Source organism: Ruditapes philippinarum, unplaced genomic scaffold (genome assembly GCF_026571515.1).
Source record: "Ruditapes philippinarum isolate M1 unplaced genomic scaffold, ASM2657151v2 ctg3772_1_1_1_1, whole genome shotgun sequence".
NCBI classification, from domain to species: domain Eukaryota; kingdom Metazoa; phylum Mollusca; class Bivalvia; order Venerida; family Veneridae; genus Ruditapes; species Ruditapes philippinarum.
Window position 1 is genome coordinate 37,921 of NW_026865923.1, and position 16,671 is coordinate 54,591.

Here is a 16,671-nt window from a genome sequence, read left to right on the forward strand (position 1 = left end):
ATAAAGAGGCAAATTGCCTATTCAAAACTTTCTAAGATTGGCATTTTTTATAGTCTTACATTTCTCACGGCTAGATTTCATTAGTTTCAAGGGTAATATCAAAGAACACATACAAAATTTCAAAAATATTCCTCGAGCAGAGACAAATCCTATTCAGTTGTGATTTTGATTGTTTTCATCATATTTTATGCATTCAGCAAGAAAAAATTCTCAACATTTCAGAAAATGTACAAAAATATAAAAGTCTTATATTTTCCACGGGTCAAAAAACTGGTATTTCTTCAATAATTTGTCTGTTTTTGAAAAAAAAAATCTGCATTAAGGTAAATATGCATCAGTCAGGAATTGGCAATAGATAAGAAGCACATATTTAACAGAAAAAATGTAAAAAGACAAATTGCCTATTCAAAACTTTCTAAGATTTACATTTTTTATAGTCTTACATTTCTCACGGCTAGATTTCATTAGTTTCAAGGGTAATATCAAAGAATACATATAAAATTTCAAAAATATTTCTCAATAGCAGACGCATACCCTATTCAATTGTGATTTTGATTGTTTTCATCATATTTAATGCATTCAGCAAGAAAAAAATGTCAATTTTTCAGAAAATGTACAAAAATATAAAAGTCTTACATTTCTCACAGGTCAAAAAACTGGTATTTCTTCAATAATTTGTTTTTTTATTAAACCTGCATTATAAGGTAAATATTCATCAATTAGGAATTGGCAATTGATGACAAGCACATATTTAACAGAAAAAAGTGTAAAGAGGCAAATTGCCAATACAAAACTTTCTAAGATTTTTTGATAGTTTTACATTTCTCATGTCTAGATTTCATTGGCAAAGGGTAATTTTCAAAGAATACATATAAAATCTCAAAAATATATCTCAATAGCAGACACATATCCTATTCAGTTGTGATATTGGTTGTTATCATCATATTTAATGTATTCAGAAAGAAAAAAATTCTCAACATTTCAGAAAATGTACAAAAAATATAAAAGTCTTACATTTCTCACAGGTCAAAAAACTGGTATTTCTTCAAAAAGTTGTCTGTTTTTGAAAAAAAAAAAATCTGCATTAAGGTAAACATTCATCAGTCAGGAAAAAACTGGTATTTCTTCAATAATTTGTCTGTTTTTGAAAAAAAAAAATCTGCATTAAGGTAAATATTCATCAGTCAGTTATTGGCAATAGATAACAAGCCCATATTTAACAGAAAAAAGTATAAAGAGGCAAATTGCCTATTCAAGCTTTCTAAGATTGGCATTTTTATGCCCCCGCCATATAATGGCAGGGGCATATAGTGTTACCCTGTTCCGTCATTCCGTCATTCCGTCATTCCGTCATTCCGTCCTTCCGTCCTTCCGTCATCATCAGTTTCCGTTCATTATCTTAATAACCCTTGCACATATTGAACTCAAATTTGACATATGGATATGTCATGAGAAAATACAGGTCAAGTTCGAAATTGGTCATGGTTCGATGATTTTGGCAGAGTTATGCCCCTTTTACATTGAAAATAATATGAAATTTTCAGTTTCCGTTCATTATCTCCCAAACGGTTCAAAACATTCAATTCAAAATTGACATATGGATATGTCATGAGAAAAAACAGGTCAAGTTCGAAATTGGTCATGGTTCGATGATTTTTGGCAGAGTTATGCCCCTTTTACTTTGAAAATAATATGAAATTTTCAGTTTCCGTTCATTATCTCCCCAACGGTACAACACATCCAACTCAAACTTGACATATTGATATGTCATGAGAAAATACAGGTCAAGTTCAAATTTGGTCATGGTTCGATGATTTTTGGCAGAGTTATGCCCCTTTTACTTTGAAAATAATATGAAATTTCTAGTTTCCATTCATTAACTCCCTAATGGTACAACACATTCAACTCAAACTTGACATATGGATACATCAAAGGAATGCGCAGGTCAAGTTCAAATTTGGTCATGGTTCAATGATTTTTGGCAGAGTTATGCCCCTTTCACTTTGAAAATGATATGAAATTTTCAGTTTCCGTTCATTATCTCCCCAATCGTACAACACATTTAGCTCAAACTTGACATATCGATACGTCAAAGGAATGCGCAGGCCAAGTTTAAATTTGGTCATGGTTCGATGATTTTTGGCAGAGTTATGCCCCTTTTACTTTGAAAATAATATGAAAATTTCAGTTTCTGTTTATTATCTCCCCAACAGTATTAAACATTCAACTCAAATTTGACATATTGATACGTCAAAGGAATGCGCAGGTGAATTTCAAATTTGGTCATGGTTCGATGATTTTTGGCAGAGTTATGCCCCTTTCACTTTAAAAATAATATGAAATTTTCAGTTTCCGTTTATTATCTCCCCAACAATATTACACATTCAACTCAAATTTGACATATGGATATGTTTTTGGAATGCGCAGACCAAGTTCGAATCTGGTCATGGTGCAATGATTTTTGGCAGAGTAATGCCCCTTTCACTTTGAAAATGATATGAAATTTACAGTTTCTGTTCATTATCAACCCAACAGTGTTACATATTCAACTCAAAATTGACATATGGATATGTCAAAGGAATACGCAGGTCAAGTTAGGATTTGGTCATGGTTCGATGATTTTTTGGCAGAGTTATGTCCCTTTCATTTGAAAATAATATAGATACATCTTAGGAATAAGCAGTTTAAGTTTGAATTTGGTCGTGGTTCAATGATTTTAGACAAACTTATCTTTCCTGAATGTTGGAAAAATTTTGAACTTTCAGTTTCAGCACTCATACTTTTGTGGAAATGTATATAGCCATTATGTTGGCTACAAATATGCAATATGCTATTTTTAAAAGGTTAAGACTGATTAATTTCAGTGCCTTGAACATTGTATAAAAATGGTTAAGACTGAATAATTTCAGTGCCTTGAACATTGTATAAAAATGGTTTGTGTTAACATTGAAAAGTTTTAAGGGCTTTGAACTTAGAATGAAAAAAATAATTTGTGCAAACAAATTTGGAACTAAATATTATAACATTTGAAATTTTGGCTGCATGCGGGGGCATCCGTGGCATGATGACACATTTCTAGTTTTTATAGTTTTTCATTTCTAACGGCTAGATTTCATTAGTTTCAAGGGTATTATCAAAAAATACAGATACAATTTCAAAAATATTTCTCAATAGGTGGCACATATCCTATTCAGTGTTGAGTTTGGTTGTTTTCATCATATTTAATGTATTCAGAAAGAAAAATATTCTCAACATTTCAGAAAATGTACAAAAATATAAAAGTCTTACATTTCTCACGGGTCGAAAAACTGGTATTTCTTCAATAATTTGTCTCTTTTTTTATAAATCTGCATTATAAGGTAAATATTCATCAGTCAGGAATTGGCAATAGATGACAAGTCCATATTTAACCGAAAATAGTATAAAGAGGCTAATTGCCTATTCAAAACTTTCTAAGATTGGCATTTTTTTATAGTCTTACATTTCTCACGGCTAGATTTCATTAGTTTCAAGGGTAATATCAAAGAATACATATAAAATACAAAAATATTTGTCAAAAGCAGACACATATCCTATACAGTTGTGGTTTTGATTGTTTTCATCATGTTTAATGCATTCAGCAAGAAAAAATTCTCAGCATTTCAGAAAATGTACAAAAATATAAAAGTCTTTCATTTCTCACGGGTCAAGAAACTGGTATTTCATCAATAATTTGTCTCTCTTTTTTTTCTAGATCTGCATTAAGGTTAATATTCATCAGTCAGGAATTGGCAATAGATGACAAGCCCATATTTAAAAAGAAAAAAAAGAGGCAACTGCCTTTTTAAAACTTTCTAAGATGGGCATTTTTTGATAGTCTTACATTTCTCACGGCTCGATTTCATTGGTTTCAGGCTTATTTTCAAAGAATACACATAAAATCTCAAATACAGTTTTCATTATAGCATATACATACCCTATTCATTTGTAATTCTGCTTGTTTTCATGATATTTAATAAACTCTGTAAAAAAAATCTTGACATTTTCAGCAAATGTACGAAAATATAAGTCTTACATTTCTCATGGGTCGAAAAACAGGTTAGATTTTTTTATAATGCTACCAGAGTTTTATTTTTAAAAGAAATATCCTGAGGATAACCATATTTGAATGACCTATCATTCATTAATTTGGCAAATTTCATGATCAAACATTTTTTTTAGAATATACAAAGGATATTATACAATATACACAGGATATAAGAGAAAATTAAACATTTTTCAAAGTCACTAGTATTAGACATTATTTCCTGTCAACTCATAATGACACTTCCTGTGTTTGGTATGTATTGCTTCCCCCAATTATGCCCCAGGGAGAGGTTCATAAATAACATGTATATTACCTGTATTGATGTCACTACATTTATCTGGAAGTTAAATATTTGTTAATTGTAATCTCAGCTATCCGAAAATGACCCATTTTTTGTAACGCTGGATTGTTCTAACTGAAATTATTAAATATTTTTATTATATACTTATAAATGAAATAATGAGAAATATTGATGAAATAAAAAAGCATATTTTCTTTTCCGTATTTTCACTGGTATCCTGCTGGATTATACTTTTTTAAATTCTGCCAGTACACAAATCAAAAAAGAGAAAAAAGTATATAATAAAGAGAAAAGTTTTCCATAAGTAAAGAATTTATTACATGCTTTTCGGTGATTTATAGAAATATATCAGTGATATAAAACTGGTAATTTCACTGTTTGAAACAGTGAAATTATCACTTTGATAATTTCACTGTTTTGAATTTAAGCCCCTTACGTTGTTTCAGTGAAATACCAGCGTGCACAGTACTGGGTACCAACTTAATGACGTGACGTCGTAAATGACGTCACGTTGTATTATTATTTGGCGCGCTTTTCATTCAGTATTAGGTTTAATGTCTTTTTAAAACGTTTCTTTGCATATAATAAAAAGAAAATTTGTTTAGTTTAGTGTAAGATCGAAATATATTTCATCTTGTGAACACCAAAAGTTCATATTTCACTCGTGGCTGCGCCACTCGTGAAATATACCTTTTGGTGCTCACTCGGTGAAATATATTCCGATCTTACACTGAACTAAACAAATATCCTCTATTTATTTTCATCTTGTGGTATGAAAATTATCATATTTCACACATAGCTACCTCCACTCATGAATTTTCTTTTCATACCACTTGTTGAAAATAAATCCTGTTTTCATCATTTTTATAGAAAAAAAAACTGGATTATGTTCTATTTATAGTAATATAAAATGCATTCCTTTTATAATCCGAAATAATTGTGAACAACTAAATTTTTACATTTTCTTACTGGACGCAGTAAGGAAGCAAACTTTGAAAGAAAAAACAATTATGTATAATTATGTATTAAGTTATAGTAAAAAAATAACATGTGTTAACATAAATTCGTGTTCAAGGGGAATAATTCAGGAAATAGTCACGCTAGAGTTATGAACCTTGTCACACAACATGTGTGTAATGATTAGAAATATATATTTGAAGTTTGAAATAGATACATTAAAATCAAAGAAGTTATAATATTTCTTAAAGAAAATCCTAAGTTCAAAGACAGATAAATCTGAGAATATTGCTTCAAGAGTTATATACCTTGTCACATAAGATGTAATTGATGATAAGGAATAAGTATTTGAAGTTTGAGGTAGATACCTTTAAAACTTAAAAAGTTTTATTAAAAAATAACATATTTTAAGGGAAAAAAATCTAACTTCATGGGGAGATAATTCTTGCAATATTCGTGCTAGAGTTATGAACCTTGTCATATAACATGTAGTTAATGATAAGGTACATATATTTGAAGTTTGAAGTTGATACCTTAAGACATGAAAAAGTTATGTTGAAAAATATTTAACTGCACCAAAACTTCGTATAGTGGAGCTAAAAAAAAACATTAACCCGGTACAATATGTGAAAGTACTTGCCTTAAGTTCAATCTTGTAATCTTGCAAAGTTTCATACTGGTTTAAAATGAGTAGTGTCCACAAATTTTATAAATATTTTTTTAGGGACATAACTATTGACACAATTCATTGAACCAGAAAACATCGAAGATATGCAAAACTAAACTTATAGTACTGAACATTCTGTAGCATTTATTTAATTATATTTGAAATTAAAGATATCAAAAATATCAATAACTAGCTTTGACTAGAAATGTGTCCGAAGGACAAAGGGCTCCCCCACACTCCACCGTTCTGTCAACCTTATGACTCTAGGTAAAATACATTTTGGACTACATATGCCACAAGTTGAAAACTAAAAAATCTTTTACTAAGTAAAGGGCAAGAACTTTACAAATACTGAATAAATCCACAAGCAAACCCCAAGGTGCATAAGTACACATGCTGACCAACGTTCTTGTAAACATTCAGGTCTACAAGTCCGTCTTCCCTACAAGTCAAATACTTTTTGAGCTATGCATGAAGAAGTTAAAAAAATTATAAATCTATACAACTGTAAGTCAAGGGCAATAACTCTTACAAAACTAAAAAAAATCCACATTCAAAGTTCAAGTGCAAAGCTTCACAGTGATGTTGATCATTATTCCTGTAAAGTTGGTTGATTCTAACTCAAGCATTCAAAGAACAAATAATACAACATAATGAAACGGTTTTTACTAAGTCAAGGGCAATAACTATACAAACACTGGATAAATCAACAAGCAAAACCCATGGCGCACAACTACACATGCTAATAAACATTCCTGTAAAGTTTCATGACCCTAGGTTAAATACTTTTTGAGGAACATGCGACACAAGTTGAAAATTGCAAATTTTTACTAAGTCAATGGCAATAACTCTAAAAATACTAAATAAATCCACAAGAAAATACCCAGCTGCACATGCTGATCAATAAAGTGTCATGACTCTAGGTCAAATAATTTTTGAGTTACGTGCAACACAAAAGAGAACAGACTGATAGAAGGACGTACGGATGGACGGACAGACAAGAGTAAATCTAATTGCCCCATCCCCCGCTAAAGTGGAGGCACAAAAAGGTTAGCTGATCCATCAGTCTTCTTAATTAAATAAGCTGTAAAATATTCTATATCTGATCCGTCAGTTCCCTTTATCTTCATCATTAATAAATCTCCATCACACTCATTAATGCAACCAAGTTTCCACTTGAATTACCTCTTATCTATTCCCTCTTAAATTAAACAATTTCACTGAGAATACAGGAAGGGATCTCCTAGCAAGTTCTAACAACAAAGTTTCAGTATATGTATAAATTTACCTTAACCAAGTGACCTCTCCAATTTCAAATTTTACCCTCCCTTTCTGGCAGTGTTTTTGAAAAGCTGTAATTCTTTTTAAGTTTATAAATAAAAGAAGATAATGCAGACATGTTGATAATAACAACATGTCATAGATATCACAAAAAAACATTATGTAAGACAATATGTCAAAACGAAATTTCTTTGTGGTATTATAAATATGTTACCTAAGTTTTATTTTGAGCGGAATATGGCACATTCTTAATATTAAAACAAATTTATTTGACTAAATATAAATGTGATTATTAATATAACAAAATATGTGTGCATGTTCCAACAGACAGTAACTGTTATGGATTGGGACGTGCATATAAGTTTATAACCAGTAAATTTTCCAGTGATTTTCTGCTTATATAACATCAACGAATTTTGGTAGAATTATAATATTCTTGCAAACATCATTAAATTGAAATTACACATTTCTTAACAATATGAAAACAAAAAAAACAACCGACAATAGTAATTATGGTAAAACCCAAAATTACGTTGCTAAAACTTTAACCAAATATTAACTTGTGTGTTTTCTTTTACGTTGAGATTAGTGATTTCTTTACTGTAAACATCTGCCAAATTTATTGTGCATGGAACATGATCATAAACTCCCCTTTGGCACAACACTGTTACACATAACGTATTTCACAGTGCTTGATTAAAAATAAAATACTATCACTTATTCAAATGCGACCAATTGACACAGTGTTAGAAGAGGCAGCATTTAGTAGATCCCTGGATGTTATTTGCCTTTAATAAAATTGCTTTTTTATGATATAAACCACATTTATGTGATATTAAATGGACATGAAATTGTATAATCGAATCATCCTTAAATTTCAAAATCCATGGAGCTTTCAGGGGCTGCGCCCCCTGAACCCTAACCCCTGTCCTGGACCTGCAAGGGGGCCCCTTGACCTCCTGTGTTAACATGTGTGCTTATATTTAAAATTGACCCAGCTACGCCCCTGACAATGAGTGTAAATAAGAAAATTTATAATATTTGTGTACACATTAACAAATGACAACAATTATTTTAATTATTCAAATTCAAATTAAATGGAACTAAATTTATAAGTATTAAACCCCTTTACCTGATGTTCTATTTAATTTAATTTAACTGTTATACAACTAAATAATTAGCATGGTCAATGAGGATCATTTATCAAAGGGGAGTAACTATGTGTAATTATTACAACAATAATGAAGTCATGTAAGGTTTCTTTCTCCAGACTGCATTATTTCCAAATATTTGTTCATGTGTCTCACTGTTTGGTACAAAAGTCTTCATAACAAACATCTTAGCTTTTGGCATTATAATTTTACACAAAACTTAATTAATTGTTTTACTGAAGTATTTTAGTCTATATAAACTAAGTGAGCCCAGGGTGGACCATTGTGTATGTCAGACTTACAGAACGTTTGTAGAGACCCACAAGGAGATACTTCATGCAAGATTCCTTGTAATTTTAAAGAAGAAGATTTGTTTTGACATTTTTCGATACAAGTCTTAGTTAAATTAGACTTAGCCCTCTCCTCCCAGACGTGCCACTTTTTACCTAATTGGATATGACTTCTATAACCTTTGTAGAGGTCCACTAGGCTATGCTACATGCAAAATATTTCGTTTCTGAAAAGAAGATTATTAAAGATTTCATTTATAAAGTCTATTATTAGCTCCTGTGACATATTTATATAACTTTATTAGAGGACCATCTAAGTATCATTCCTAAAATTTGGTCAAAATTCATCATGTGGTCTTTAGTAGCTATTTCTTTTTTTTAAAAATTGAGGAAAACAACAAACGACAGATGACGAAAGACAGACACACTGCTAACCAAAAGATCTGATCTGGAAAGGGGGTATAATTCTGCAAACAAAAAAATACATGTAGCATGAAGCAACCTAAATTATCTTAGAAAAATCACTTAATGTAATAATTATGCAAAAATCAAAGAACGTAATAATAACATAATAATGCGCTATTTTTATTTATTGTGTTCAATTGCGCCAATAAGACCTTCATATCCAGACATCTGCTTACTGGTAAATTTTTGCTTGGAATTAATTGAGATCTAACAGAACTTTACTATGCTTTAATTGCTCAAGAATGACAATCTGAGAGCCTCATTTAGACACAGGTCCTACTCTTTGCCTACATCATACCATTTGCTTAAACTTTATTAATTTGTCTAAAGAAATCTATAACAATTTGGCTTCATGATTATTTGCACAGTTTCACAACTACCATAGCTATACTGAGCTATCTAACCGCTTAAACATTTATCTCCCCTAATTTGTGAACAGTCAGTACTGTACAGCTGTCTGTACTACTGAGTGAATGTGACATTCAGCCAAACTATACAGTATTGAAATTTGTTCAACAGAAGAGGATTTAAATTGACTCTGAGCTATAAACCATGATATCGTGTCGCCTGAAAGGGAACCATAATTATGTCACAGATACTGCAAAATGATGGGACTCAAACCCAGGACCCTTAAAATATTGTACCTCAGCTCAACTAATTCAGCTATTCGGCCACTTTTCCCGAACAGTTCTTACCATGTATCAAAACCACATGTCATTTGTTTAATAAGGATTGTTCCTTTGTTATGTCCTACTATTTAAAAATCATATCATCTGTTATAATTAATGCACTATCAAAATTCACGTGCGGAAATATTTACAGTGTTCACTATACTGTGAGAACTATGCACCTTTCTTTTAGGGAATCAAATTCAAATTTAGGCTAAGAAAGTCTATCCTTTTTAGCTTGTTAAGCTTAAGTTAGGTCAGGTTTCACAAAATCTAAAGTAACATAATTTTATAATCTTGTACTATTCTTGAGATTATTTAATATGTGGATTTATACCAAAGTAATAAGCTGATCTTTAAAGCAGATCAAGCATTGTTATGTGTGTGCACAATTTATATTAGCTAAATGAACATACAGAAGATCCAACAGAAGATCATAGAATCCACTATTTAAGCAATATTAAGAAATAATAAATAACAATTTTGTTTCCTTGCATAATTCATATATGCAAAAGAAAAACCAGGATCAGCTCTTTCATGTACAATGTACAAATTTTACATGGTTAACCGGTCCAATGTAAGCTGGATAGCTTCCTCAAATATCCCTCATATGATTCGAATCCACAACCTTGAGGGGTCAGCAAGCTAAACCAATCGGTTGCAGTCAGAGTCCCTGTTTTGCATTAAAATTACACATGTATGAAAAAGAAATACCAAAACCTCTTATATATGATCACTTGATAAACTCTCTTTAATGCTTGCAAACATATGTATTTTTTAAGTCCTGTATATACTTGTGATTGAAAGTTGACAATAAATAGTTTTGGATAAGTTTAATATCAAAAGCAAAACAAGTTAAAACAGCTGGCAAATTCATGCTAATTTTAATGAAAACTCTAAAATGTATTTAAATTTTAAATGTGAAATATTGTGAAGTGAACATTTTTTTAATAACAAAATTTGCTTGCAATCGATAATCTACATAAATTACCAAATAGGAGATCAAAATAAGCAAAAATAGTCCTAGGACCTTGCACATTCCAGTATCGTCCATGAACAGGCTCAATCAAACCGAGCCTGCAACATTTTCAATTTTGCCGTGTTGGGCTTTCTTTAGGGATTCTGTATTTACCTATTTAATTAAAATTATGACGTCACTTCATTAAGTTGGTGCTTAAAACTTAACTATTCGCTATCTAATCTGTTCGTAATTGAAAACAAAAAAAAAATAATAAATAGACTTGTCAGGATATAAGATAAAATTGTTGAATTCAGAGGCTAATAAGCTATTGAAACAAGTCTGTTAAAATGGGGGGAGCTTATTTTTTATATCAGGTTACTAACCTGATATCAAAAACAACTATCAGTCAAGTGTTATCGGGCAGTTATCATCACAGTTGCATGATAAAAATTAATATGACAATGACAATGACAATGACAAAAAATTTATTTGATTTTGGCCTCCGGCATATATCAACAAAACATATACATTACAAGCATGACATGATGTAGTGCCAGTGTACAATATAGATCAATTAATTTACAATTTATAACTACTAATATAAATGTATATAAAGTGACAGAAATAAACTTTTTTAACATATATGTATAGTATTTACCCACCAGAATGTGTAGATACATAAATAATTACATATTTAAACAATATCATTTAGCAACATTTTACGTTCTTGAAAAAAAGCACAATATGCAAACACAGCCAATCCTCATTATAATATCTACATTTTTCGATGACATAAAATATTGAACTTATTAATATTAGGGGACAGATAGAATTTTTGATGGGGATATATTTCTCTCTAAAGAGGTTAATCTGGGACATTTTAAAACAAAATGAAATTCAGTTTCAATTTCAGTATTACAAAGTTTGCATATTCTTTGAATTTCTTTCAGTGTTGGAATACCTCCCTCTTTCTATTTCTAAGTCATGTGAAGAGGTCCTTAATTTACCCAATGCATTTCTAAATTTTTTAATTTGTTGCACAATCCAATATTATCATGTTCAAAATTAACTTATAATTTGCATACAATGACAGTTTAGAAACTATTTCCCACATCAGAATGACAAGTTTCAAGATACTGATCCTTAAGTCTAAGAGTAAATTGATGAAGGAATAACTTTTCATTAGGTACACTCTTGATCAAACCGAAAATTTGCCCCAAATCCATTTTTTCTCATAAGTTACATTTTTTAACATATGTAACCCAATTATTTTGGTCCATAGTTATCAAAAAACATTTCATCATATTGTATGTTTTTTTTACATATTTTGTCATCATTTTTTAAGATTCTACAACCAATATTTAATAACTCTTTTAGCAAGTTGTAATAAACATTGGATATCTGCCACAATCCCCAAAAATGCTATATTAATTGTTTTTTGACTAAGGCACATATATCTTACTTTACATGCATAATTTTGAATGGAATCAGTGATATTTTGCTCACTAGCACCCCAAATCTCGCTCCAATATAACAAATTTGGACTGATTTTTGTATCAAATATTTCGAAAAATACATGTTTAGGAAGTTGTCCATACTCATACAATTTATTTATAATAGATATAAGAACTCGTTTAGCTTTGATACTTTGGTCCTGTGCCATAAAAGGAAAATACAGTTTGCTTGTGAAAGTGTTGCCTACATAAGAAAACTTTGATACAGTCTCTAATCTGTTATCATCAAAAAACCACTTTCATGCATACTTAGTTCCCCCCCCCCCCTTTTAAAAACCATAACCTTAGTTTTGCTAGGATTAACCTTGACAAAGTGTTGATCACAAAATTGTTTTAACAAATCAAGCAATTTCTGGAGTCCATTAACAGTGTCTGAAGTCAGAGCTAAATCATCTGCAAATAATAATGTCAATATTTCTGTAACATCTGGAAACAACTGAATACCTTTTAGCTGACAATTTTCTATTTCCTTTACAAATTCATTAATAAAAATGACAAAAAGTATTTGGGAAGCTAAGCAACCCTGTTTTAATCCTATATGACAATCAAAATACTCTGTTAAACCATTATTTGTTCTAACACAAACTTGTACAGAACTATATAAACTAACCATTGCTGAATACAACTTCCCTTTAAAACCGTTCCGTCGACATATTTCCCAAAGCTCGTTTCTGTTTATTTAATCAAAACACTTCATAAAATCCACAAAGGCCACATACAGTTTACCGACCTTTTTTGACAGTTGTATATTTACAATAGCTTAAAGAACAAAAGCATTACCTGTCGTAGAATAGCCCTCACGAGACCCTGCTAGAGGCTCTCTTATTTTATCAAATATATTTACATAAAATGTTATTCTTTTAGTTATGATACAAGTATAAATTTTTCCTAATACATTTTGAAGTGATATACCTCTATAATTACTTGGTGTATTGTAATCCCCCTTTTTATAGATAGTTACTATAACTGATTTTCCCCATGAGATTGGAAATTCACCAGTATCATATAACTGGTTAAAAATTTTATTCAAAAAAGGTAAAAGAATATAAACTCCTGTTATGAAAATTTCAGGAATAATATTATCCTCCCCTGGGCTTTTCCCACTTCTTAATGATTTAACGGCATACAAAATTTCTTCATCAGTAATTTCTGCATTAAAATGGAATCTTCTATATCATTATCAATAGTTCTAAAAACGCGTCATAAATACTGTCATTATCACCTTGAATGGTTTCACAATCACCATTAAATAAATTTTCAAAATAGATTTTCCACGAATCTGTAGTTATTTATTTTCAACATTTTCTCTATTTGAACTCATAGATTTAACCTTTCTCCAAAAAGCTTTGGGATTTTTACATTTTTCGATCAACTCATTTAACTGATTTTCATTATATTCCTGTTTTTTTGTTCACATATATTCTTAAGTCTGTTCCTAGAAAGTTTAAATTCATTTAATAATACTTCAGTTTTATTCCTCCTATAATTTCTTAAACATCTATTTTTCTGATATTTTAACTCAGTACAGTACAAATATAATACAAATGTGTTCCCTTCAAAATGATGCTTTTTGTTTGTAAAGTGATCTTCAATAAAAAATGAAATATAAACTTGTTCATTTATTATATAAAATACTTTTAAATGTTTGTCTTAAATATTTATAATTAAAATTTTTATTTGTATTTATCTTATATACATAAAACAACATGTAATGCATTTATTAACATGCAATGTATTTTGCAATGCCACATGGATGGATTGTAATGAATTTATATATCCCAAATCATTGAAAACTCTATTACCAAAAATGTAATAATAATTTAAGAAAATGTCTTTCAACGTTTGTGATAGTCCAATATATTAGACATTAGTCCATATATCAATAATATGGTTCCAACAATAGAGAGTGATAAAACAAACCAATATATTAATACTGATAATCAGATTAATATTTTTTTAAGTGGGCCGAGTTGTCAGACTATAGTTGACCCATGCAGAGTTGGAATAGGGCCGAGCTGATTCGGGGCCGAGTATGTTACGCCCGAGCTGACACTTATTCAAATCACATACATATAATTAGAAAATATATCAGTAAACTGAAGTGCCATACCCCTAGATCTACAACTTTCGGCTGAGAAACGATAGGATGAGCTACATACCACCCATCTCTTAAAACAGACCGACAAGGCCTACAGTACTTGTACAAGCATTCATAAAACATACTTTCATCGATGCTTGGAACTACCACATTCTAATATGAAATATCAAAACAAGCTTACTTCGACCAAAGCTCTTCGATTTTCCAGGATATTCAATCAACTCGACATCGGGAACGACTGCCACTGATTTGGACAATATTTCATCCACACGATACGTTGTCACAGATACATAAAAGTAGATATCGTAGAAAATAGCTCTATGCTCATGAATGAAAGGAATAACTACACTTGGATTAATTAATGAGCTTCTAAACGAGGTGTACGCACAATTCGACCAGAAAGTCTCACATTTCGCACGGCCTCGATCGACAACTACCTGCGCATGCGCAGAACGTAAAGTCTTACGTTTCTCACGGGTCTGACAAAATTCACGCCACACCGGTGTCTAGAAATAGACATTTTACGCTATTTCTATTTTTAGCTTTAACGGCCCCTAAAAGGGGCCAATCAAATAAATATGGGCAAACTTGATAAAACACTATCCAAGAATGCTACAGACAAAGTTTGGTGATCATTCAACAATTAGTTCTGTAGGAGAAGATGTTTAAAGGTTTTTCTATTTTTAGTCCTAGATACCCCTAAAAGGGCAAAATAATATCAGCAAAGTTGATAAAAGACTACCTAAGAATGCTACAGATAAAGTTTGGTGATCCCTTCAATTAGTTCTGTAGAAATAGACGTTTAAAGGTTTTTCTATTTTTAGCTTTTGCGGCCCCTATAAGGGGCCAATCAAATTCATATGAGCAAACTTGATGAAAGTCTACCCAAGAATGCTACAGACAAAGTTTGGTGATCATCCAACCATTAGTTCTGTAGAATAAGATGTTTACAGGTTTTGCTATTTTAGCCCTAGAGGCCCTAAAAAAGACCAATCAAATTAATATGAGCAAACTTGATAAAAGACTACCCAAGAATGCTACAAACAAAGTTTGGTGATCATTAGTTCCGTAGAAGAAGATGCTAAAAGGTTTTTCTATTTTTAGCTCTGCTGACCCCTTAAAGGGGCCAATTGGAATGACATGAGCAAATTCAAGTGTGACTGTCACAAGGATGCTACAGACCAAATTTAAAGTAAATAATTATGTCTTGCAGTTTCAGAGAAGAAGACTATTGTTGACGCATGACGACGGACGACGGACGCCGGAGCATCCGCATTTGATACTAATAGCTCGCCATGAGCTAAAAAAAACTTAAACCGTAATGCATGTTTGGAAAACAAAACTTTCCTAGGCAAAGAGTTATTGTTTTTATTTCGCAGCAAAATGTGACTAACATAATTATACTAACATATATAATACTACAGAGTGGTGACAATGTAAATTTTAATGAAATACAATATTTGTTTATCCATTAATAAACATGTTTATCAAAAGAAGAGGGCCATGAAGGCCCTGAAGTCGCTCACCTGTATAAAGGCCCCCGGAGCGGGGCCAGTTTAAACCCTATGGCTTTTATTTGAACAAACTTGGTAGCAACCCATTAGAAGATGGTTCATGCTAAAAATCTAAGGTCTAGCTCGTTGGGTTTTTTAAATGAAGATATTTTCAAGTTTTTTCTTTACACATAAAGTTAAAAACAATGACACACCTGGGGCAGGGCCAGTTTTGACCCCAGGGCTTTTATTTGAACAATCTGTGTAGACACTTACTATAAAATATTTTATGCTTAATATCTAAACTCTAGCTATTCAGGTTTTTTTGCAAAGAAGAATTTTAAGTTTTTGCTATTCACATATAAGGAAAATTGATGTCCCCCGGGGCGGGGTCAATTTTGACCCCAGGGCTTTTACTTGAAAAAAAAACTGTTTAGACACTCACTAGAAGATGCTTCGTGCTAAATATCTAAGCTCTAGCTATTTGAGTTTTTTTCAAAGGTGACCACCAAAGGAACATTCCTGTGAAGTTTGGATGAAATTGGCTAAGTGGTTTATGAGTAGATGTCATTTAAAGTAAAAGTTCACGGACGACGGACGGACGACGGACAGACGGAAGGACGCCGGACGAAGAGCGATCACAAAAGCTCACCCTGTCTCTTTGTGACAGGTGAGCTAAAAAAAACTTTAGAGTCTCCACATATAGGTTAAAAGTTATAGGTATGTTTACAAAATTAAATTGGTCTGGTGCGGCACAGC

The 16,671-nt window shown here is 31.3% G+C and overlaps 1 long non-coding RNA gene across 1 annotated transcript; it reads left to right on the top strand.

Moving 5' to 3' along the window:
• The first annotated feature begins 1,272 nt into the window (after positions 1–1,272).
• On the top strand, positions 1,273–3,087 carry LOC132730748 (uncharacterized). Its single transcript, XR_009625790.1, has 2 exons — positions 1,273–1,462; positions 1,623–3,087. It is a non-coding gene; the product is annotated as an uncharacterized LOC132730748 (long non-coding RNA).
• The last annotated feature ends 13,584 nt before the right edge of the window (positions 3,088–16,671 follow it).